At 42.6% G+C, this 23,084-nt stretch overlaps 1 protein-coding gene across 1 annotated transcript in view; it reads left to right on the top strand.

Annotated features, from left to right (window-relative positions):
- Positions 1-23,084, top strand: part of PTPRJ (protein tyrosine phosphatase receptor type J) — a gene marked incomplete at its 5' end in the record, with an annotated part of 75,193 nt that overhangs the window by 756 nt on the left and 51,353 nt on the right. The window lies entirely within an intron of this gene.

Here is a 23,084-nt window from a genome sequence, read left to right as displayed (position 1 = left end):
ACTTGTGTTTCCCTGTGCCCCGCTGCCCTTGCAGGATGTTCTTCCAAGAACACCTTTCACCCGTGTAAATCAAAATCCTTTGCCACTCGTTGCATGCTGGCATAGACTTTCACCCCGTGCTTCTCTCAGCTGATAGCTTCCTGGCACTGCCATGGGACTGTGTCGTGACTGCTGTGAACTTCAGTGTTTTGGGGCTTGCGGAACCGTCGCTTCTGGATGTACCTGCTTGACCTCTCAGCCCTAATGGTTTGTACTACAGAAGCAGGAACGCGTGTTAGTGTGGACCAAGGTGCTGGGTAATCTGTGGTGACAGTTCTGCCTGGTTCCATCTAGTTGGAACTGGATGATCTTTCAGGTCCCTTTCAACCTAAACTGCTCTATGTTTTTATGTTTCAGTCCCACCTTGAGAGCTGCAGAGTAGAATTATCCCACTGCTTTAGGTTTTTTAACTATTTTTTCTTTATTTTGCATTGATACCAGCTTGTGGTTATAACCAATGGCTATTATAAACCTTTGCTTCCTCCTCCTTTTGTGTCCCATTCAGTTTGGGGTACCCTGCCCTGTTTTGCCATTCCAGCTGTGTTTGCTGTTGTACCAAGCCTATGTTTAAAAACTTCTAAATAAGAGTTAAGACTGAGTTTCAGCATTTTTAGAGAAGCTCAAGGCAGGCCTGGGTTGTCCTTGGGTATAGTATAGCCTTGCAGGCTCAGCCAGGCAACAGGAGCCTTGCGTGGGCATGTGGTGTGTATTCTTTGAAGCAGAGGAGCCTTAGTGTGAGGGTCTGCCAGCCATGACCTCTATTGTTGGTAGTTTTTCTTCTCAAACAGGGTATGAAATCTTGTGATGTAATTATCTACTTGTTGTCTAAGTCTGCCTCTGAATTGGTGTCTGGTATGATAAATGATAATAAAAAAATTTGGACCCTCTCTTCCATTACTTGTAGTTACATTTATGCATTTATCATCTTGGATGCCTCACTGTGCATCCCAGTCACTCCCTGTGAGATACTCAAGTAGGTCCTGCCTTCCACGGCAGTATCAGAGCTCCTGTCAATGTGCTACAGGACATGGGTCAGATCTGCAGACTTTGATGTGGTTCATAATTTTAGGTGGGAGCTCCTGAGCTTGTGCTGTTGTGGTCTGAAGATTTAGAAGACTACAGTTTTTGACAGTGTCACTTGTGACTTTATATGTATATTGTGAATGTCACAAGTGAGTGCAAGGAAATTGTGTTCACCAGACCTCTGGTGCTGGCCAGCACCTCATGGAATCCTGAACATTAGGAGTAATAGCTTGATCTATAGAGGAGGGAACAGTCCCTTAGGAGTTTCTTAGAGTAATAGGACATGAACCAAGTCCTAGCTGATGGTGTGATTCTGCAAATCACCTGCTCATTTGAAATCACTAATTTTTGCTGTGGCCCCTTACTGGCAGGAATGGGAGATATCACACTTTTCTCACAGGAGGTAAGTTTATAGAGCCCATTAATACTAGCAATAAGTATGCAGAATAAAGCCTTGCTGGGAGGGAATGCTTGCTCTGAGAATGATAGTCTTGTGGTTCCAAGTAGTATTCACGTGGTCTTGCCCTCTAAAAATGAGGACTGTCTATAATAGGGAACAATTTTGCTCTTTGTGGTGGGTTCTTTGCACAGGCTAAGGCAGATGTCAGAGTTGGCCAGTGTCATTCGTGGTGTGACGTGTGCAGGTACAGGGACATGGTCTGGGCTACCTGGTGAGGTATTTAGCTGGTATAAGAAGACAACAGCAGCTGGCAAGACTGTCAGGCATGTGGCGTGAGCTGGACTTTGTGCATTGCCAGTAAGAGCTATTGCCCCATGTCTGTAGTCTCCTTGCTCACGAAAGGAAAGGCAGCGAGATGGGTGGAAGTGGCCCTTGGCTGGATCTGCTCTCTGTGTTGCCTTTCTGATGGCTGTGGGGTCGGTAAGGGGACAGTGCTCCTAACACAGACAGCATTGTCGGCCTGAACACACGCAAGGGCTGGGAAGCATCCAGAGCTGTGGAACGGCTGTGTCATGGCAGCTCCTGGGTGGTGTGATGAGCATCTGATCTTTCTGTGGTGTCCTTTACCCAAGTATAAACATCTTCCTTATTCTTAATGACTTCTAACATAGTGGGCAAGATTGGAGTTGTTAAAAAGCAAACCTTGCTGTGTGTGTTTTTTTATGGGAACTAGTAACTTGAAAAGGATTGTATCTGTGATAGAACAACGTAAAAGTCCTTTGCTCTTGAACAGTAGATGTTAAGCTCTAGTGTTTACTTGTTTTCATGCTTAAGAGTAATAAATGCCCTTTATGTGGACCTAATAGCTTGTTCTTACAGCTTATTCCACATACAGAGCTCCTACTGATACTGCATGAGTCGATTATATAGGCTTATGACTTAATTACTGATTTGAACTTCCAACCGAGGATTTTAAATGAAGCACCATCATATCTCAAATGTGGGCTTGCCATGTATATGTGTTACACGTCAGTTAATTTCTGCTATGTAATCCTTGTTGATTCTTCTCCTGTGTGGTACCCTAAATTTTTGTTTGCAAAATTGTTCTGGGTAATGTGAAAGAAAGAAAAAAGTTGAAAATAGATTCAGTAGAATCATGAGATTAATAGCTTTCCTATCATCTATTCTGTTGATGAGAGGAAAGCTATTAAAGCAGAGAATGGCTGCACATTTGGTTGTTAGCCTAATAGGACTGCTTTTAGTTAGCCTCCAAAAGCTAAAAGTTGGACTCAAAGGTAAAAGTAAGTGCCGTTTAACAAAAATAATTTGCAAATACTTTGTGACATAGATCTACGTATAGCTCAGTTTGACATTTTAGAAAGAATAAAACTTGAGAAATGTGAGGCTCCCTTGCTGCTACTGTAAATACACTTCTGGGGTAAAACCTTTAATGGCCACCGTTAGAAACACAGCTTATCATCATCAGCACAGCTCTGGAGACCTGAGCAGGCCAGAACTTACACAGTGTAGACCAGAAGGGGAAGCTGTGGCTGTAAGCTGGGTTTGCTTTGAGGAACTTATATATGCCTCTCATTTGTCAGGGCAAGTTATTTTCCTGTGACTGACAGTTGACGCTGAAATGCAGAGGCTTTCGTTTTGGTTTAAAGCTGCAAGGCTGATTATTTTCACGTGCTTGGTCCTGTTCGTTAGCAGAACAGGCAACACGAAGACCTTCTGCAGCACTCAATAGGTGCTTTGTTTTCAACGTGGCGTGGATGTGCCGAGCGCTTCCTTAGCTGCCTAGTCAGGCTGCACATTGCAGCACGCTCAGATGGTTTCCAGTACTTTGATTTTTAGTCTCCAGCCAGCAGCGCCCAACAAAATACCATCTTCTGCATGTTTGAGATCAGAATTCAGGCCCACAGTGGAAATGTTGCCTGTCAGTCACGCTATTATTAGTACTTCCTCATTATGTGAGCTACATGCAACCCTTTGTTGAGGATTTTCATAGCATGTAAATTTCTTGGTTGGAGTTTCTAAATGCGAGAGAAATTGCTGCTGTTTTAAAATCTTTGTTTGTTCAGTGTGTAGGACATAATCCATGTAACTTTAATTTATGCATTTCTTTCTTCCTACTAGAATTAGTGTATCTCAGAGGTGAGTGTTTTGGCGGTGTTAGAGAGTGGTTGGGAACTGGAAATGTGATGTTTGTAGGTACAAAGCCTGTCTTATGTCGTTTATTTGGGTTTTGTACTTGTTTGAAAGGAGATTCCTGATATGAGCAAATGAGAGAGTAGCTATTAAAACAGTCAGTGACTGCACATCTGGTTGTTAGCCCACTATGACTGCTTTTAGTTAGACTCCAAAATTTGAATGTAAATAGTACCTTGAGCATCATGAAAGGTCACTGGAATTGGAGGAGGAGCTAGCTGAAATATCTCGAGCAGAGAGGGCCTATTGCTGTGTAGGAAGGGGAGAGTGAAAAAGAGCCTTGCCTTAAATGGAGCCAGCAGTAGGAAATTTAACAGTGAGCAGGAGGTGACTGTGCAGAGGAGGATTTTAATTGTTGTTGGGGGGGGAAAGCCAGCTAAGTGTAGGTGAGTGTGCTAATATGAAACGTTAGAAAGCAGTGTGTGGGGTTGGAAAGAGTGATCAGGCATGTGCGGGAAGAGTAGAACAAAACAGACACGCTGCTCTGGAAGGCTGCACCAAGGCTTTTCTCTAAGTGCTTTCCAGCTGTCCCCAAATGTATCTGCACATAAATGGGCCTTCTGGGGCTATTAATCCAAAATTCCAGGAGAAAATCCAAGATTAAGTGGGAAAGGTATTTCTGTAATCCAGCAAAGAATGGATATGTACATGTAGTCCAACCAGAACTGGATCGATAAATTCGTGGCGTCATTTAGTTATCTTCTATGCCATTAATAGTCATTCAGTGGAAAAGGCAGGGTAATGTCCACATATTTCCACAACTGTTGTTTGGCACATCACTCAATGTAGCTGGGATTATTTTCCTACCATCACCAGAAAATTGGAAGTATCCCTTGGCATGAGAAGCAAAACAGTCCAACCATGGCTTTCTTCCTTCTGTGATTTGAGACACCTAGGGCCACACATGAAAGGCACTTTCTCCACCTATAGAAATGCAATGGGAGAAAAGGAATCTGTGCTTTAAACTGCGTATCAGAATAGAGGAAATGGTGCCCACAGCTGCAAACCGAGGAAGGAGTGGTGTTTGTGTCTCCTGTGGTACCAGATCTGTGGGGTCTGTAAATGATCTCGGCTCAACTCAAATCTCCGCAAACCAAAACCCGGTTGGTGTGTGTGGGGAAGAGGGTGAAGGCCTGTGCTCGACGCACATCCTGCCTTGGGGAGGAGAAGGCACCACTGGAAGGAATGACTATGTGTAACCTCTCCAAGCCGATACCTAGGAACCCCTTTCTCTTCAGTGCTGCACACCTGCTTGTTCTTGGTTTCCTCTTCCTATTCTCCTTGTACCTCCCATTTTTTTTTTGGTCGGTTCTGACTCTTCTCCTTGCTTTGTACAGCTTCAGCCAAACTGAACAAGTACAAGAAGTATCTAGTATGTCTTTGGCAAACCCCTAATGCACACAAAGTTTTTATTGTGTACTGCACCTGGGTTTCTAATTTAGGCTTTAGAATGCGGGGTTTTCTTTAAAAGTTGGGTTGGGTGTTTTGCTTATTGGAAAGACTTAATGGTTTTTTGGTTGATTGGTTTGGTTTTGTGGTGTGGAGGAGAATGCTGTCTACATACCATAGTACTGTTTTCTTGTTTACTGTGCACCATATGGGCTAGGGATTTAGAAGGAATAATTCATGTGAATGTCACATGTATTCCCCCCCTCCCCCCATTGAAAGTAAGAAATTTCTTCTTCTGAGACTACAAAGTCATCAAGCAAAGACTTGAATGTTGGGTTTGGAGCTATATCCTAAGTTACAGGCTGTCTATTGTACCCTGGTAAGCAGAGGCAGTTTCTTGGTCTGTGTTGGAGGCTGTGGGTGTTGGAGAAAGAGGGTGATACCTGGTTCTGGCTCTTCTGAGCTGAAAGATGCTGGGGCCCTCTCTCCCATTGCAGCCCAGGTGAGGGAAGGGACTTAAGTGCTTGGGAGGTTTTTCTTGTTAGGCTTTTATAGTTTGTATCTATAACACAGCTGACTATGTGATTAGATTAATTCCTTACTTCCTCTTGGCAATATTTTGATAGGGTTTTTTGCCTGCTAGCTTGCAGGGGTTTGGGTTGAACATAGCCTGAGTTGGAGTGCTCCCTGAAGAGGGGTTATTTGTGCAAACTAGCTTTGTAGAAGCCCAGCCTGTCCCTGGTTATTGGGGGATCATATCTTGGCATGTTCTGATGGGTTTAAATGCGTATTTAAAAGCCTCTGCTTTTATTAGTTCAGTGGGTTTTGGTTGTTTGGGTTTGTTTGGGTTTTTCTTGTTATAGTGTGTATCAAGATGAATTATTCATGGTAGATGGGTGATAAGATAGGGGACTCCACATAGCTCTCAGGAAACTCCTGGACTCCTCTGTTTGCTGATGGCTTGTCATGGCTGTGCATGATAACTCTGGAGGGTGTTTTCTCACAGGAATGCTGGTGAGTTTTCTTTCTGCATTCCCCATCGTGGTGGAGCTTAGACTGAGATTTCTCTCATTATTTCTCTTGTATGCTTGGGTTCTTTTACATTAGAGCATTTTTAATAAGCTTCCTTGTTTATTTTCTTACATAGACACGTCAGCAGGTCAGTGATGACAAGTCTCTTTCTACAAACCTCCTTTTGAGTCCCCATTGTCAAATTATGGTTTCTATCAGCAGCACCCCTAGGAGTAAGGAGACCACCAGGCAAAGGGCAGGTGGGTGCCTAGTTGGAGGGTTGGCTTGGGGGAGGACCACTATATTGTATCAGGAGATGCATGGGGCAGCAATCTGTGGCCAGAGAAAGGTGCAGGTTCATTTTGAGACAGGCCAGCCTATATATATATAGGAAAGCACAGGACCACCTGCGATGCTACAGACTATGAAAGCTTCTTGCTGCCTCCCTCTAGTGATTGTTGTGCTTCTTGCTGCTGTCCTCCCCTGGGTTTCCTTGTGCCTGAAGCAGCTCAGCCAGCAGATTCTCAGGGCATTCCATTGAAACTTTGAACCTACTTTTGCCAAAGATGTCATGATACTGAGGGACAAAGTGGAAAACTGCAAGAGTTTTAGTTAGCTTCATCTGGCTGCAGCCTGTATCGGCTCAGAGACAGATGACTTGTTAGTTACTGTCTGAATTCATCGTACGTGGGATCTCATCTTTGTCTTTGCTTTCTAATCTCGCTCAGCTGCTTGTCCTTGTGCAAGGAGGTCTTTGTGTTTTGAAGTGGAAAGGGCAGAGAGGGTGCTAGGATGGTAGGTAATGTACAGCTGAAAAAACAGAAGATGCCTCCACCACTGGGGACATCTGAAATGGGAGGAGCAGCCCTGATTGGAAAGAGGAACAGTTTTCTGTGATGGCAGGGATCTGGGGCAAATGACTGCTCTTTGAGACCAAGATGTAGCTTTGCCTGAGGAAGAAGGGCTTCCACCGTTACCCGCTGGGGCGCAGGTGAGAGAAACGCACGTTACTAGTTTCACCCTAACAGCAGCAGTGTGAAACCATCAAAAGAGATTGATTCAGCCTTGCCAGTGGTTTTATTACAATATTAGGTGTGCCATGGTTTCAGTGTACTTTTTAAACATTAAAATGTGATTTTTCTTTTCTTTTTGTGAAAACCAGTGTGAAGGGCAAAAACGTGTGCCTGTGGCTGACATCAGATTTACGTATGCAAAGTTGTCTTCTGTTACTAAGGGAATTGGGTTTTCCTCCTTTTGTGATCACGCTCAGTTGTTGTCTTTGATTCTGCAGGAACTTTATGTAGTTATAAAATGCCTCAAACCTAGGGGGAAATAAAATGAATGGTGATAAATTGGTAGGCTGCTTTTAGGTCATCAGATTTTGTTGGTTTCTTCAATTATTGTTTTAATGAAAGCAGATACGGGAATTATAATGTCTTCTTGCGGCTGCACATACTATAATCACACATTTATAACCAAATTTGGATTTGGAGAATTGACAGCTAATGGCTTTCCTGCTACATGAATTATGCTCTCTAATTCGAGTCTTCTTTCAGTTTCCTTGCAGGATCAGCAGCTTCTTCTAATATGAGGCTTGGAGTTCAATCCTGACTAAATGTACCTGTTCCAGTCAATCCCAAGGCTTTTTTTTTTTCTTTTCCAAAACAGGCTGAGGTCTTTGCTTTCACCTTCTGTGGATTTCTTTTTTTTTTTTTTTTTTCTTTTAAAGAAGTATAGCCTTCCCACAGCCTTTATAAATGTGTATCAACAAAACTGGAAAAAAAAAAAAGGTTGGGGGGGAAGCACTGTCTTTCTTTGAGGAAGTTCACTGTCTTTGCTTCAGTTTGCATAACACTTTGAGGGGAATTCACCTCTAGGGTCTAGTTCCGTGCAGCTGGGCTCTGGGGAGTAATAAGCAACCCGGTTTTAAGATCAGAACTGGGCCTCATAATGTGGATGGCCCAGACAGAGTCCTGGCATTTTAAACTCAGAGTTTCCAATAGGTGTTGTGTGTGGCAGCTGAAGAAAGGAGACTGATGTACTCTCACATGAGATAAAGGGGCAGTATTAGCATCTGCAGAATGAAAATACCTTATTTTTTCATTGTTTCTCTGCAGTTCAGTTCTGGAAATGTTTCTGAGATGGAAGAAAACAATTGGAAGATTTTTTGTCAAAGTTTTGCCATTCTTTTGTTCATGTTCTTTTTCTGTCACTAATAGACCAGCTGGTTCTTCTTTCTAATGAATGTTGTACAAGTTTTCAGACTCTTCTTACAACGAACTGAAAGAAAATGCTCCTTATTGGTACCATTAAGTTTTATGTTGTTCATCTGAATGATCAATGATAAATTAAATGTATTGCCACGTCCATGTTAATATAATTGTGACTATCTCTAAGTACTTACAAAACATTGGTAGATACTGGTATTGCAACTGTGTTAACTGAAATCCAATTTTAAGACATAATTATCGGAAAGGACAAGGCTGTAAGATCTGGAATTAGATCTTTTGGCCCTTTGTCCTTTAATCTCCATAACAATGCAGGTAATTGTATGTATATAACAAATCTCAACAATAGTCTCCTTTGTGCATATTAAAGGAAAGAAAACTTTCCTTTGTCTGTAACTTATCAAGGACTTGCATTTGGAGATGTTAAAATTTCTGGGGGGTATTTAAAAAGAAAAAAAAGTACCCAGCTAACAGAAGGGAGAAAAAGTGATTTCATTAGTGTTGAATCCATTTGGAAACAGGCATCTCTTCCAGCTTAACAGTTATGTATGAAATATTGTTAAAAAGTGTCTAGCTGTTTCTTCATAAGACTTTAATGGCCAATGTCCTCCAGCACCATGTCAGTGCATTTTTATCATCTTGTCATCTTTTTCTCCAGCTGTAATAATTTTTCATTATTGCTGAAAAGTAGTTCATCTAAAATATAGATTTCTTAACACAAGGAATTTTTCTAATGTGGATTTCAGGCTATATAATGAAGGTGTAATTGCTTCTGTGATTTTGTTGTGTATGCCCAGTTCCTCTGTGACATCGTAATTTCTGATCGCCACTGTACAGTCATAGTAAAAGATCCATGTTAAAGAAGCTAATAGTTAGCTCTTTATATTCATGAAATTGAAAGCTTAAAATGCTTGAAAAAACAGCTGTATCTTTAATTTAGTAGTTGTATAACCTTCTTTAAAATATATATATATATTCCGCCCCCAACCAGGCATTATTTGCTTTTGATGATTAAAGTATAGAATTAGTTTATTGGACTCTCTACAAGCAAAATTTCTTTTTCTTTCTTGTCTGCAATATTTTGTGAAGTATTGACACTGCTAGTGAGAGTATATGTGCTGGGCTCTAGCCAGCAGCAAATACTTGCAGGTAGATGCAATATCTGGAACAGCCTTAAGCGGTACTCATTTCCCAGTACTACAAGACAGACCTATGGTATGTGGCTTAACTGGTATTTAACTGTTGGTGTGCAGCCTGGTCTAGGGGAGGGTGTCCTTGCCCATGGCAGGGGGTTGGAACTAGGTGATCTTTAAGGTCCCTTCCAACCCAAATCGTTCTATGGTTCTCTGACTCAGTCTGTTCAACTATTTCCTGTCTCAGTGTGAGAAGTGTAACCTTGTGGGAGTGAGCAGAAGGTCAGAGATGCTAATTATTTACCGCAGAGTGTACTTTCCCTCTTCACCCGAGCGATGTCCTGGTAATAGAGCCTGGTTCTCTTTTAGGGTTTCATCTAAGAGGTGCAAATAAATACTTAAAGGGGTCCCACACGAAAGTGTGAGAGGGACTGTTCACCAGAGGGTGTAGTGACAGGACAAGAGGGGATGGCTTCATGCTGAAAGAGGGCAGGTTCAGATTAGATGCTAGGAGGAAATTCTTTGCTATGAGGATGGTGAGGCCCTAGAACAGGTTGCCCAGAGAGGTTGTAGAAGCCAGAGCCCTGGCATTGTTCAAGGCCAGGTTGGATGGGGCTTTGGGAAGCCTGGTCTAGTGGAGGGTGTCCCCACCCGTGGCAGGGGGTTGAAACTAATTGATCTTTGAGGTTCCTTCCAACCCAAAGCATTCTAATCTCTTACAACCCAAAGCATTCTATGAAAATAGTTCTCTTCACAGAACTTCATCCTAATAGACCCATTGCCTATTGGCTGAGCTGTTACCAGGCAGGTCATTTCTGATAACCTTCACTGTGCCCTGTAGGTTATGCTTATGTGCAAAATTCAGTACTGACTTTAAAGCTATTCACAGCAACTGACACAGTTGCTGCTTTTTATTTATTTTCCAGCTCCTCTTCAAGGTAAGAGTAATAATAAGTTGCAATGCACAGTTGCCATAGATGATGTGAGTCCCCTGCACTCCTGTTCCTGCAAATTTGCTACACTAGTTGTTTCATTTCTCTTCTGAATGATTTTTTTTTTTAATAAATAAAAGGGGAAGATGAAAAAAGAAAAGATACTTTATGTGCAGATGTTTTTTCAGTCATTGCTACATGTGGTATTTGCTCACTACAGTCTTCAGATTGCATCAAAGTTCATTCCAGCTCTGTTAATCTGAGATTTGCAGTGAAAACTGTTGAGCTGAACATTTTATCTGCTGTAGAAATGTGCGGAAAAGATAAGGTACTGTCAAACTTCAGATTCCCTTTTGGGCAGAGACTTTTTACTTTTTGTGCTCCTGAAAGACAGATGTTTGCTGCTCCATCTTCCAGGAAGTCTGTAGACCTCTGAAATCCTGCTAGAGTTTTGAAGGTTAATGACTGAGTAGTTTTAGGACTTGCAGTAGGTGTGTTGCTGAGATTTGTCTGAGGATGCAGGAGCTGTTCACCTGCTATGCCTCATATCTTCACCCTGTCCTCCTCCCTATTGCACCTGTTGAGTTTTGTGACCTGGAGGTTGTAAATGCCATAGGGCGTGTACACAGCTAGTAGTAAAGAATCTTGTTGACCTCTGTCAGTATCCTCACAAAAAGAAATCTTTCTCAGTTGCCAGGTGCATGTAGAAAGTCAACATAGTGCCCCACCACATCTGTCTCCACCAGAATTAATTTCTGGTCACAAACGATGTCCAAAAAGAAAGATGGATGGGGGGGGGGAAAGCTTCGCTAACACAACTTCCTGTATTTTGTGAATACAGTGTTCCTTTTTGGTCTTGAATGGGTTACAAATGGGACAAAAGCTGGGTTGTGGGGTCTTGTCCCTTTCTTCTCTAAGTGAATTGGTTAATTCTTGGTGGGTTTGTAGATAGGAAAAGCATTCCTTACATCAGGCACAGATGGGGAAGGGTTTCTTGTGCTGTGAGATAGACATTCACCTCTAGACAGAAGGCAGCCTGTGGTAAACCACTTAAATGCTTGGGAAAAAGGGGTAGGAATGTGATTGAGGCAGTACAAAACCTTGGCAGGCGTTTAGCAGGACAGCAAATTTCATCCAGGATGGCTGGTGTGTCATGGAGTAAGTCTGAGCTGTGAAACAGTCACTGAGCAGTTGGGGGCAGTGAGCAGGATTGGGATGCTAGGAAGCAAACTGTACCTCCAACCCTGTGAAGGGAAGTCACATGGCAGATCCTGTGGCAGATCCTGTCGAGAAATCAGGGCTACAGGTAACACCCATCACATTGAAATGGTGCAAAAATCAATATGCTTAGTAACATGTCTGCTTTGTGCATCGCTACCATCTGGCTGTTCAAGCTCTGAACTATGTGCATTGTACATAACTGAAGCAAATCCAGTTGTTGCCTTTGATTGTGCAGCAAATGCTGCTTCTTTTTGCCAAGGAAGAAAACCCATGGTTTGTTTCTGGATGTCCTGTAGTGCAGTGACTGTGGTTTGTATTTACTGGATGGTGTTTGGAGGAGTCTAATTTGAGATGTTCCTGTCCTGCTTCAGTGTGATGGAAGGGAGCTAAATGAGAACCGTGTGTGGGTACAACTGAGGAGGATATGGAAAAGCAAGCATACGAGAGGCTAATTAGCTTTGGGGCCTAAGCACTCTTTCATCAGGTCCATTTCTATGAAAATAAAGCAAAGACAAGTTTCTAAAGAAAAGGAAATAGGTTGTTGGGGGAGGATGATGAGTAAACACAGAGTGTACATGAGGAACAAGACTGCTGCAGCCTACGTAAGTTAACAGCCCGTATCGACTGTTGAAGCAGTGCCCAAGTATGTGCTGTTTCATTACATAGAACTGAACTGTATTCATCTCTCAAATAAAACTGACCAGTCAGCCTCCTTCTTTTTAATTAGATCCTGTTGGGATGAGACATCCCTTCCTGAAATGAGAGAAAGGTAAAATTCACCCCCCCACACACCCACAGACTTGTGCACACTTGACAGCTGTGATAATATGACACTATCCCCTGTAATTTGGATACCGCTGAAGAGCAATAGAAGGCGTTTCTAGATGGCTAGTGTTGAACTTGCAGGCTCTTGCTACATGAGGTTCCCAGCTGTATGCTGCCTACAATGAGGTGATGATAATCATTGTCTGTTAATGGTCAAACCCCTGATTTTCTGAGATCCTAAGAAGGAGCGAGCCTGTCTGATTCATCTTCTGTGCTACGCAGTAGCCAAGTCTGTGTCCCTACAGTTACTGCTATTGAGGGGAGGATCTGACAGGTATTACTCTTTGCTTGGATATGCTTCAGGGTATTGCTCAAAGCTCCCTAGCTAAGAGGGGGGTTACCTTGCTTGTGATTTGTGAAAATGTATATGAATGCAGTCTGTGTTCTGAAGTGCCTGAGCGTGTGTTGTTTTTATGCATGCACACGTGCAAATGCGCAGCCTGTGTTGAGGGAATGCTTCTACGGCTACCTCTGAAAAGCTGGGAAACGTTGAGTTAAAGCTGCCCATTTGACTTTAATCAGTCCCTTTCCAAAGGGTGGAGGCAGGGCCCAGAGCACACACTTGTTTCCACCTCACCATGCTTAGCTGCTTTGCTCAGTGCCAGCCCCCTCATTGGAGGGAGCTCTTGGAGAAGCTTCAGCTTGCCTGGATGTGTTCTGTAATGAAGATGGAGGATGTCCCTGTGCAGCTTCCCCTGTACAGCTTTGCCAAGAGGTGTGTTCCTCCCTTCCGATTTTGGAGCCACTCTCAAGCTGAGGTGAAAGCTTGGCCAGCTGGGTTTCTGGGGGCACTGCAGCTGAGTAGGTGCCTGGTAAGGCATTGTGTGCCCTGCTGGGCTGGAGCCTGTCCCATCAGATCAACTTCCTGGCTTGACCTTGGACCTACGTGTCCTGGTTTCGGTCAGGATGGAGTTAACTTCTTCTGTAGCAGTGGATGGAGTGCTGTGTTTGAGAGTTAAAATGAAAGCAGTGCTGGTAACACCCTGATGTTTTTAGTTGAATCAAGCAGCCAAGGACTTTTTCAGCTCTTCATATTTCTCTATTAATGAGAAAGGAGGGGCGAAGCCAGGACAGGTGACCCAAACTGGCCATAGAGGGTATTCCATGCCAATTATGTCCCCCTCAGTATAAAGGGGGGCTGATGGGAGGAGGAGGGGGTGGCTCCAGGATGTGCAGTTTTTGAGGGATGGTCGGGTTCCAGGACAGCTCTGGGTGGCATGAACTGAGTTGTGGGTTCGGTGAGAAACTGCATTGTGTATCAACAGCTTCATATATTTTTTGCTCTAAAGTCCTGTTAGCATTGTTATACTCTATCTTTCTGCTATTTTAGTAAACTATCCTTATCCCAACCCATGGGCTTTTGGTTTCTTGGTTTTGGGGTTGTTATTGGCCCCTTCCTTTTCCCTTTCCTTGCCTCCCCCCCCACCTTCTCCCCCTCCTCTTTTCCTTTAAAGAGCACGCAGCTGCGTGGGTCTCAGCTCTCAGCTGGGGTAAAACCACAATACTACGTCATCACTATGGATGTGGCTGGTGATCCTAACCCTGGGCTGAGCCTGGGTACCATGCTTTGCACAGGTACCATGGCAGTGCACTCCTGGCTGGTAGAGACTTTATCACTTGCTGTGGTGTCCTGTCTCTTCCCTGTTCCCCTTTCTTTGCCTTGCTGTGCACCTTCCTTAAATGTGTCTTCTGGTTGTTTCATTGAACTCTTCCCTGTCCTTCCTCTTCTGCAGTTTCCCTCTCCTTCCATGTATAGGATGGTTAGGGTTGCTTACAGAACATCGTTCAGTGGTTGATTTAGCTTAGTTGTTCTCTAAGTAGCTTTATGCTGCATTTATTCCCCTCTGCTGCAGTGCTGCAAAGGCTTCAGAAGGCACAAGTCAATTGGGACTTTTAATTTTGATATCCCAAGTCTTTCTGATATGTGTAACTTTTTTTTTCCCCAGTGATAGCAAAGGCTACCTTAGTGAAGGGAGGACTGAAGCTCTCAGAGGAAGTCCATTTCTTGACAGACCATGAGAAGGAAAATAGTTTGCTGGGGTGTTCAGTTGTGGCACAGCAATGTGTTTTACCTCATTTCTGTTTTCTCAATGTTTTGAAGTATTTTGGCTGCAACATTTTGTAATTAAGTTCCTATATTTAACCAGATGCTGGCATGTAGTCTTAAAAATTTCCCTCCAAGTTGAAGCACTTGGGGTAAGCTCTGATCAAACGGAGGTCTTCTGTTAGGAAGCCCTGAGCAATGTTATATTGTACCCCCATGCTATTACCATTCAGACTTCTCATTTAACTAGCTGGCCTTGATTTTTCAGAGCATCGCTGCCTGCCTTCCTTTCACAGAAAACTGCTCTTCCTTCTTCTCTCTCTCGTCTTGCTACAGGCACACATCCCCAGTCAAGCTCTGTGGTTTTGAACGCGCAGGGTGTGTGGGTGTCCTCAGTTATAGCAGCCACTGTAGTGATGCTGTGGTGAAATCTGAGTGAACCTGAGAGGGGCTGCCCCACCACAGCTATGCCACTGCCCAGTGTCGCAACCGTTCTTCCTTAAATTCTCCCTTTTCTGGGCCAAATAATCCGGTTATAATTTAAAGTGAGGTGAAAGCTTCACCTCCTCTGTAAAACCTCAGAGTTTTCTTAATGTGAGTGTGGACAGTCTGTCTTCTAGTGATCTACCTGTTCATAAATGGAATGTGTCCAGTTTTCTTAAGTCTTCTCTGTATATTCATAATTGCAAATCCTTCCCCGATGGCCTCATCTTTTATGCTGGTCCCTGTTATTTTAAAAACACATCTATTTTCATATTTTAGCATTTTTATGAATATAAAACTTCAGAGAATGATTTCCCTTTTAAAAAGTCTATTTCTAAAATTCAGTCCTGTTCTTTGCTCCTTTCTCTCTCCTGCTTTCCTTTCCTGCCCACACCTCAACTCAAATTTTAGGTGTGTGGGTGGAATGGATGTTAGCAATGTGGGGGGAGATGGATAGTTACATGCAGTGATGGTGGGGAGGAGTAAGTGCCCATGTAGTATCATGACAAAATGATGTTTGTTGCAGAACTTGAATTGTAATTGCACATGGTATATGGCACGGCTTCCACCCAAATTTTGTTATGCTTGCTTGATTTTTGCCTATACATGTCAGAGAGTATATATCTGTGACTGCGTATACGCATACATATGTATTTGTGAATGTAGAACAAGAGAGAAGAAATGAGCCCTTAATGCAAAATAATTTATTTTGCTATCTAGTTTTATTTGTTGTGTATCAAGTATTGTTTGAAAAAGACTAAAAGAAGAGGAACTGTGTGTTGAGATAAGGAGTAGGAGAATAAAAAATAAAGACATGTACTTGACTTACCGGGCACTGGTATTTTCCTTTTTTATAAGGATTATAAACAGTTGATTTTTGGTGAGTCTACAAAATAACAAAAAATAACCACAGTGTTAATACTTTTAACTATTCCCAAAATCTGCACGAGTGCATTGTTTTACTTGGTCTTTGTGTTTAAAGAGGAGTCTTATTATAGCAGGTTTTAACTGCAATGACGGACTAAGTAACCATTAGCTTGACAAATAACTGTGTGATTAATTGCAGGGAAAAAAAATGGTGAGTTTGCTAGAGAAGTATTTGAATGTTTTCACCATAGGCACTTTAAAGGAATTTTATCAATAGAACATGTGTATTTTACTTCAGTGTTTTTTCTGTTTAGTCGATCTGGGCCCTAGGATGTCTTTTCACTGGCATTTTGTGTACCCCTATCTCTGTGACTGGTGAAAAATCAAGTGCTTCTTCCAGCCCCATCATCACTTGTGTTGATGTGGCTGTGTGGTAAACAGGGCTGGGGAACTGGTGGGGATCTTTTAGTGGTGTATATTTGCAAGTGTGGGTTTTATGTGGGTGTCTGAGCTCAGCAGTCCCTTGCTGGGCTGGCGCTTATCCAGTCCAGATCCTCTTCTGGTGTCAAGTTGACAAGTTGCAAAGACATCTGAGTGTGGGGATGGAAAGATGGGATGAGTTGCTCGGGGTTCAGTACCAGCACTGAAGGTTTTCCTTGCCGGAGCCTGATAGCTGGCTTTACATCCAGCCGGTCTGACAGGGGAGTTGGGTTTTCCTAATACCTGAGCTCTGCCTGTTTGGGTCCCAGAGTCTAGGGCTGGTTATGTGTTTGCTCAAGAAGATGTCATGTATGTTCAGGCTCCAGGAAACTGTTCTCTGAAGCTTTTGGCCACATCTCTGCCTTCTTTGTTATCTGGATGATAATGCTGTGAATTTCCTACTGCAAGCAAATGGTTTCTAGAGAAAGGAGGGAATTAAAAAAAACCCTTGATGGGTTTTATGCTTCAATCAAAAATGTTTTTTTTCCTATGAAAATACAATCAATGGAATTTTAAGTCATAGTCCACTATGACGTGGTAAAAAATTGTTTACCTTGTACTGGTAGAGTTTCAAGAGGTTGGTTGAAAAGTCTGAATGTCTCTAGGTATGTAGATAGTGTCATAATATCTTATTGTGGTGGAGCCGTATTTTGACTTCAAATAGGAAAAATACCTAATATTGCTTATTTAAAAATCCTTCTCTTCAAAAGCCATGTGCCAAAAAGCAGTCTGCTGGGGCGTAAGTTCAGTTGTGACCAGAGGGATTTGGTTTTTATTATTAGCAGAATTGTTTGTGAATGAGCAATGGAGATAGTGACCTACAGGATTTACAGAATGTGGGAATCTGCCTGTCTAGCCAGCACTATAAATAAACAGGAGGCTTTTGAAAGATTTTTGTCAGCGTGATATACATTATTTTGTTTCAGCAAGTCTCCTTTGCTTCACAAACTCCATTCTGTATGTGGTGCTATTTTTAAACTGGGGTGGAGGAAGAGTCTCTGGGAGTGGGTGATTCACAGACACAAAATAAGGCCATAAACAATGTTAACACTGTGGCATAATCTGATAAAAATCAGAAACTTGGACAAAGAGTGCAGAGCTGTTCCTCACTGGGGCTGTTGTGCCACAGCTGCTTCTCCATTCCTGCTAACCTTCTTTCACTTGCCAAAAATGCCATCCAGTTTCGTTTTCACAGGGCCCTGATACTGACTTGCCCAAGGTTAACTGAAGAGCAGTTCTACAACTCGGCCTTCTGCAAGGAGACTCTATGACTGACCCATCTGAAGAGCGGTGTCACTTCTGGTTTTTGAGATGCAGCAGTGGAGTGTCTGAGGGCTTTCTGGTTCTCAGGAGCTTTCTCCTCTGCACCCTGGCCCTGGGTGGCTGCAGAGAGCTGCTGTTGTCAGCCAAAGGTGGCTCAATGTTCGTATCGCTGGCTGGGAGCTGAGGTGATGACTTATAGATGTGTTCCTCCTGCTGTTCCTTCTGTGGGCTCTGGCAGAGGAAATGGGATGGATGGATTTAGCAAAATCTCCCAGAGTTTGCCTGGGACAGAGGTCAGAGCAGACAGGAGCTGTTATAGTATACTGGAGTGGTACTTTGAGTGTGTGTGTCCCTCCTGCATAGGTAGAGGTAGGTTAGTTACCTCTAGGAGTAATGAATGGGCTTGTCTGTGCTAAATAAATGGCTGACAAAGTCCAGGATTATTTACTGAAAGAGGAGAAAGCAGAGGGATTATGAAGAGGATATGCTCGTTTGCTTCTGTACGGCTGTACTTGGAGATGTATTTGAGCTGAGCGTTGAGGCACCGTGTGTGCTGTATGTGTGTACATTGTCTTGGAGGCTGTTACAGGCTGTCAGAGAGGAAGTGATTTGTCAAGTTTACCCAAGACATTGCAGAGCTCATCCTAAAACTCAGGACTCATAAACAGGATAGCTTATCTACAGAGCTGTGGTATGTCCCAGTATGCCCAGCAAATAATAATTCAGGAGGGGAATATGTGGAGAGAGGAAGGAACAGACTGCAGCACAGGAGTAAAAGATGAAAATGTTCCTGTGCTGGTGGGTGAGGATCCCAAAGCGCTTCCTTCTCAGAAGCCTGTTAGAACAAAATTAGAAATATACTTCTGAGCATTCAATTCATAATGGAGATGAAAAGCATATAGAGTTGGGGGTTTTTTGGGTTGTGTGGGTTTTTTGTGGTTTTTTTTTTTTTTTTTTAAATGGCAGGCCCAACCAAATGAAAATACACAGACAAAAGTGTGCACCCATCATAGGCAGGAAAATCCTATCTTTTGCTTTCTCCTGTTATGGGAGGGGTCATTGTTTCTTTTTCTGGTAAAAGAATCCTCTTTTTAAAATGTCTGTGGGAAAGGAGAATAGTCTGAATTGAGTCTTTGAGATGTTGTATTACAGAGAGTCACAGAAAATGTACTATGCAAATGACTATCTGCCTTATTAGATGCCTCAATAGAGTTCATTGTCTCAATATTGCTATTATTGGAGATGGATGGACACTACATGATTTTACCATCAAGCTGAAAAACTTCAGTGTTACAGTCTCATTGCTAGGGTAATAACAGTGCACTGACTTAAAGGAGAGAATTGAATTAAGGGGAGTGAAAGGTCCATTGCTCTGCCCATTTTAGTTTGTCTTTTGTGGACTGTGTATCATTTTAGGGGGTCACAACAGGAGGGGTCTGTGCTCCAAGGTCTTGGTTTTGTTCATCTTTCATTCCTAATGGAAAGAAAGCCCTTTTATGGGGAGAAATCCTCTAGCACCTGCTGTGATTTTGCTTGATTGCAGTTGTAGGGATGCCGGCGATGTTGGATGCTGATCTTGTACCAGCTTTGTGTCCTTATGGAGAAGAAGCACCTATTCCTTTGCTCTCAGATGTCAGGAGCTCATCACAGTACTGTTCTTCTCTGTTACCTGACTTCTTACCTGTGGGACTGCCCGCAGAGTCTCTTCCTGAGCTGTCACAAGAGCTCACACACTGCCCAGGGCAAAATCTAAATCCTGACTGCTGCTGCCGTCTGTCTGGTGTCAATGTCAAGGCATCAGCATCATCTCCCTTGAACCTGCTTTTGAGCTCTTGTTGTGGATGTAGCTGGTTTCATTACAAACACAAGGATTTTCATAGGTCAGGTGCTTGAATGGCAGCTAACGGGTGTGTTGTGGTGTGTGCTGAGTTTTGTTCTCTGGGTTGGGGTTTTTCTGTAGTCTGGTTTCTCAAGCCGTTGCAGCAGGACTTTGGCTATGAAGTCATTAGAACATGTTTATGTTTTAACTCTGGGCATCACTTGATGTGTTGTATCTGGCTACCTTATAGACTGTGAGTTTTCAGAAAAAATTTGGGGCTCAGGGACTATGTGCTTGCTGTCACTGTGGCTCCATAGGGATAGTAAGGATCCATCATTGTGTTTTCAGTTAGGGTTGGGTTATGCTGCTGTTGTCTGTGCAAGGATCCATCTGTCTCTTCTGAGCAATTTCGGTTCTTCTTAACCTCCTGCTTGCTTCTTGGTGCAGAAGGGGAAACAACTCAGGTTTTGTCTCTTGCTGTTTGGTTAATGTATGTGAAAGTTAATGAGTAACTAGAGGAAACACAGGCAAATTGGGAAACAGTAACCTTACTCAGTGTTTGTTTTTCTTGACTTTTCAGTTGTGGAGGGGATGAGGAGGGACTGTTACTAATTAAACAAAAGAACTTCTCAACACACCCCAGCACTTCCCCCAAATAACCAACTGTACCCCCTTAGCCCAATTGAAGTAGCACCTGTCATGCAGTACTCTCTCTGATATGAATTAATAACCAGGGATTGCAGTGAGTACACACTGTGTGAGCCACAGAGTAGTTCTTAACTTACCAACCATTCAGAAACAAGATTATTCTGAATTGGGAGGCTTTGTGTGCTTTATTCTCCTAATTCTGCAACTTCTCAGTGTGTCACCTAACACTTATTTGCAAGGACAGCCCTGCTTGACCTAGCAGCAGACAACCCCGATGTCAACAACAGTGAGAAGCCACTTGCCTGAAATCAAAATTCTGTGATGTGAACCTGGGCACTGCTCTGTCCTTTCCTGTCCCCTCACAAGTGCTGATAGTGGTGTTAGTGGATTTTACCTCTCCTCCTCCTTCATTTCACCAGGCCTGCATGTGTGCAGTGTTCTGCAGTGGTAGATCTGGCTGAATCTGTTCCTTTGCTTTCCTTGGATATTAAAGAAATCTTAAATATTGACATACATGTTTTCCTTACAAATCTTTAAGAAGAAAAACCTAAACTGCAGAGTAAGGCATAATCTGCTCCTACTGTGTGTCAGTCCGCCTGGGGACATGCTGTAGCTTTCAGCATCTCAGTGTGGCTTATGAATGTTTAGTAATCTTTCCTTCCTTCTGGATATATGAATGTGCACTCGATTCTTCTCTATTTCATTTTTTTTCACTTCAGTTTTCCACCCCGGTCTTGAGAGCTTAGCTTAATATAAGCATGTGTATAAAAAAAGAAATGAAATTCTCAATGACTGTTGTTATCTCTTGGCTTCCTGGTTTCACAGAAGCTCTGGATCCATCCCAGAGCAGCTACTGGGGGTTAAATATTACCACTTGCTCTGGTCTGGGAGTTCCATGGGGAAGATTTAAGCAGTAACTTAGCCTAAATTCCTTTAGCACCTAATCTAGTATACATTATGAAGTCATAAAGCGGCAGCTCTTCTGATTTTGTTTTTTTATGATACTTTTCTACTGCTGTGACCCCTAACATAACTACTTGAAGTTCTTTAAAACAGAAAATCAATCCCAAAATGTGTACGTACTTCTCCTGGAGGTTTTTGGCAGCACCTTGGGCAAAACAGTGTCATACTTGAGCTGTGTATTCAGTCGTGTTGCATGTGTCTGGCATGAAACAGGGAAGGAAAAAGCACTGTAGGAAGCAGTGTAAAAAAAAAAAGAAGTCTGTAAACAAAAAAGTCTTTGTAGATTATCAGAAATAAACACAGTACCTGAAAATGCTCTTCGCTGATTCAAATGAGAAAAAAAAATCTAATTAGCAGTACAGCTTTTAATATAAAATTTTGTTTTGTGCCATTTTCAGTGAAGAGAGGGTTAACTTGTATTTTCCCTCTATCGATAGAGAGAACTTAAGAATATGCTGGGAAAAAAAAATAACAGTAGTGTGATTTGTTTGGCATGTACAGCAACAGAAATTCTGTTTTGCTTTTACTGCTCATCAGAAAGGCTCAGTGTACAAGGTAGGGTATTGTTTTGCACTGAGCCTTCTGTCTCATCTCTAAATGCATATGTGGCATTTTGCGTTGCTTGAATATATTCTGTGATTATACATAATAAGGTTCTATTATATGCAAGAAGCATACTTAACAGTGGGGCTGACATTGCATTCGCTTTGAGCATCGTGACTTTTATGCAGCTTCTCTTTTCTTGTAGGACTTCTTTGTAATTTTTTGTTCAGTTTATTAAGATAATAGTGAAAATATTCTCAGTATCTCACTTAAGAAAGCACGTTATGCATTTTTGGCTGTGTACAGTTCAATTACTGTTTAATAAAATAGCTCAATGCTGTGAAGAGCTCTAGGGTCGTTATTTCCCCCACCCTATTTTTCTGACTTTCTCATTTGCCTCAGAAGGGCTTTAGTAATTTACTGTGTCCTTCCTCTTAGAATTTATATTTTATTTCCAGCATCACCACCTGCCCCAGGTGAAACTTCCTCACTTGTTAATGGAAGATTGAAGGTCTGGTTGTCTAGGAAGTGAGCCTTTACATCTTTTGGTTGTTAGATGATGGGAAATGGAATTTCACCCCATGACCACTTAGCTCTGTTCCCTGTCTATGCTAAAGAAAATGAGGTTGGTGTTTTGTTGGTTGTTGGGTTGTTTGTTGGTTGGTTTTGGGTTTTTTTTTTTTTGGTTCTGCTAGCTTTGCATATACTTGAACTTTCTCTTGTTCCAAAACTGGGTTTTCTTTAACTCTTAAGCTTGGCCTGTTGAATCTTAGCAACTCTTGAGTCCCCTTACCAAAGAAGCAGCAGGTTTGGAAGTGACTTCAGAAACCAGGAGGGGTAGATTATCTCAGTTTGTCATTCCTACGTTTTGGACTCTCCATGTGTGCCACAGAAGTTGAATCCCTTGCTGAGCTTCTGCTGGACTATTAAATATTTATTCCTGGCGAATGCCGTCTATCTCACAACGTGTTTTTGAATTAATGTTTTCCTCTGGGGGAAAGGGAGAAATCCTTTGCCAATACCAACTACCTGAAAGACCCCGGTGTGTTACTGTACTAGGGTTGGAGGGACAATGGGCAGGAGCCTTTGTTTCCAGATGTGAGCACGGCTGTCAGGAGAGCAGTGGCCTGGTTGCTGTCTCTCGGTGTTACTGCAGTGCGGATATGTGCAATTTGCATGCAGAGTCAAAGGCCCCCGAATTTCCTCCCACTTTCTTCAAGTTCTGCTATTTCGAGCTGCTGTATTTGTCTTCTCTACTAATGTTATTGTGCGAAGGAAGGAGGACAGTTTACTTAAAAGCAAATATTTCATAGCAGTTAATTCGTGCAGTATTTATAACTATTACTTGAAGAACACGTGGTGCCCTTTCTGTTGTGAATAAAAGCTGTACTAAGCTCTATTAAGGAAGTGGTGCAGTTTATCTAATTAAATACTTTGCATCGTGTGGTTCCCAACAGGTTCATTCATTTCGCTGTTGGTGCTGGCTTGAAAGATGAATTATTCCCACTCCTTAAGAGTAATCCCTCTGCAAGTGCCTTGTCCATCTCAGCGATGATAACAAT

The sequence above is a fragment of the Gallinula chloropus genome (genome assembly GCF_964237585.1).
Source record: "Gallinula chloropus genome assembly, chromosome: 4".
NCBI lineage: Eukaryota > Metazoa > Chordata > Aves > Gruiformes > Rallidae > Gallinula > Gallinula chloropus.
This window is presented reverse-complemented; position numbering and strand designations above follow the sequence as displayed.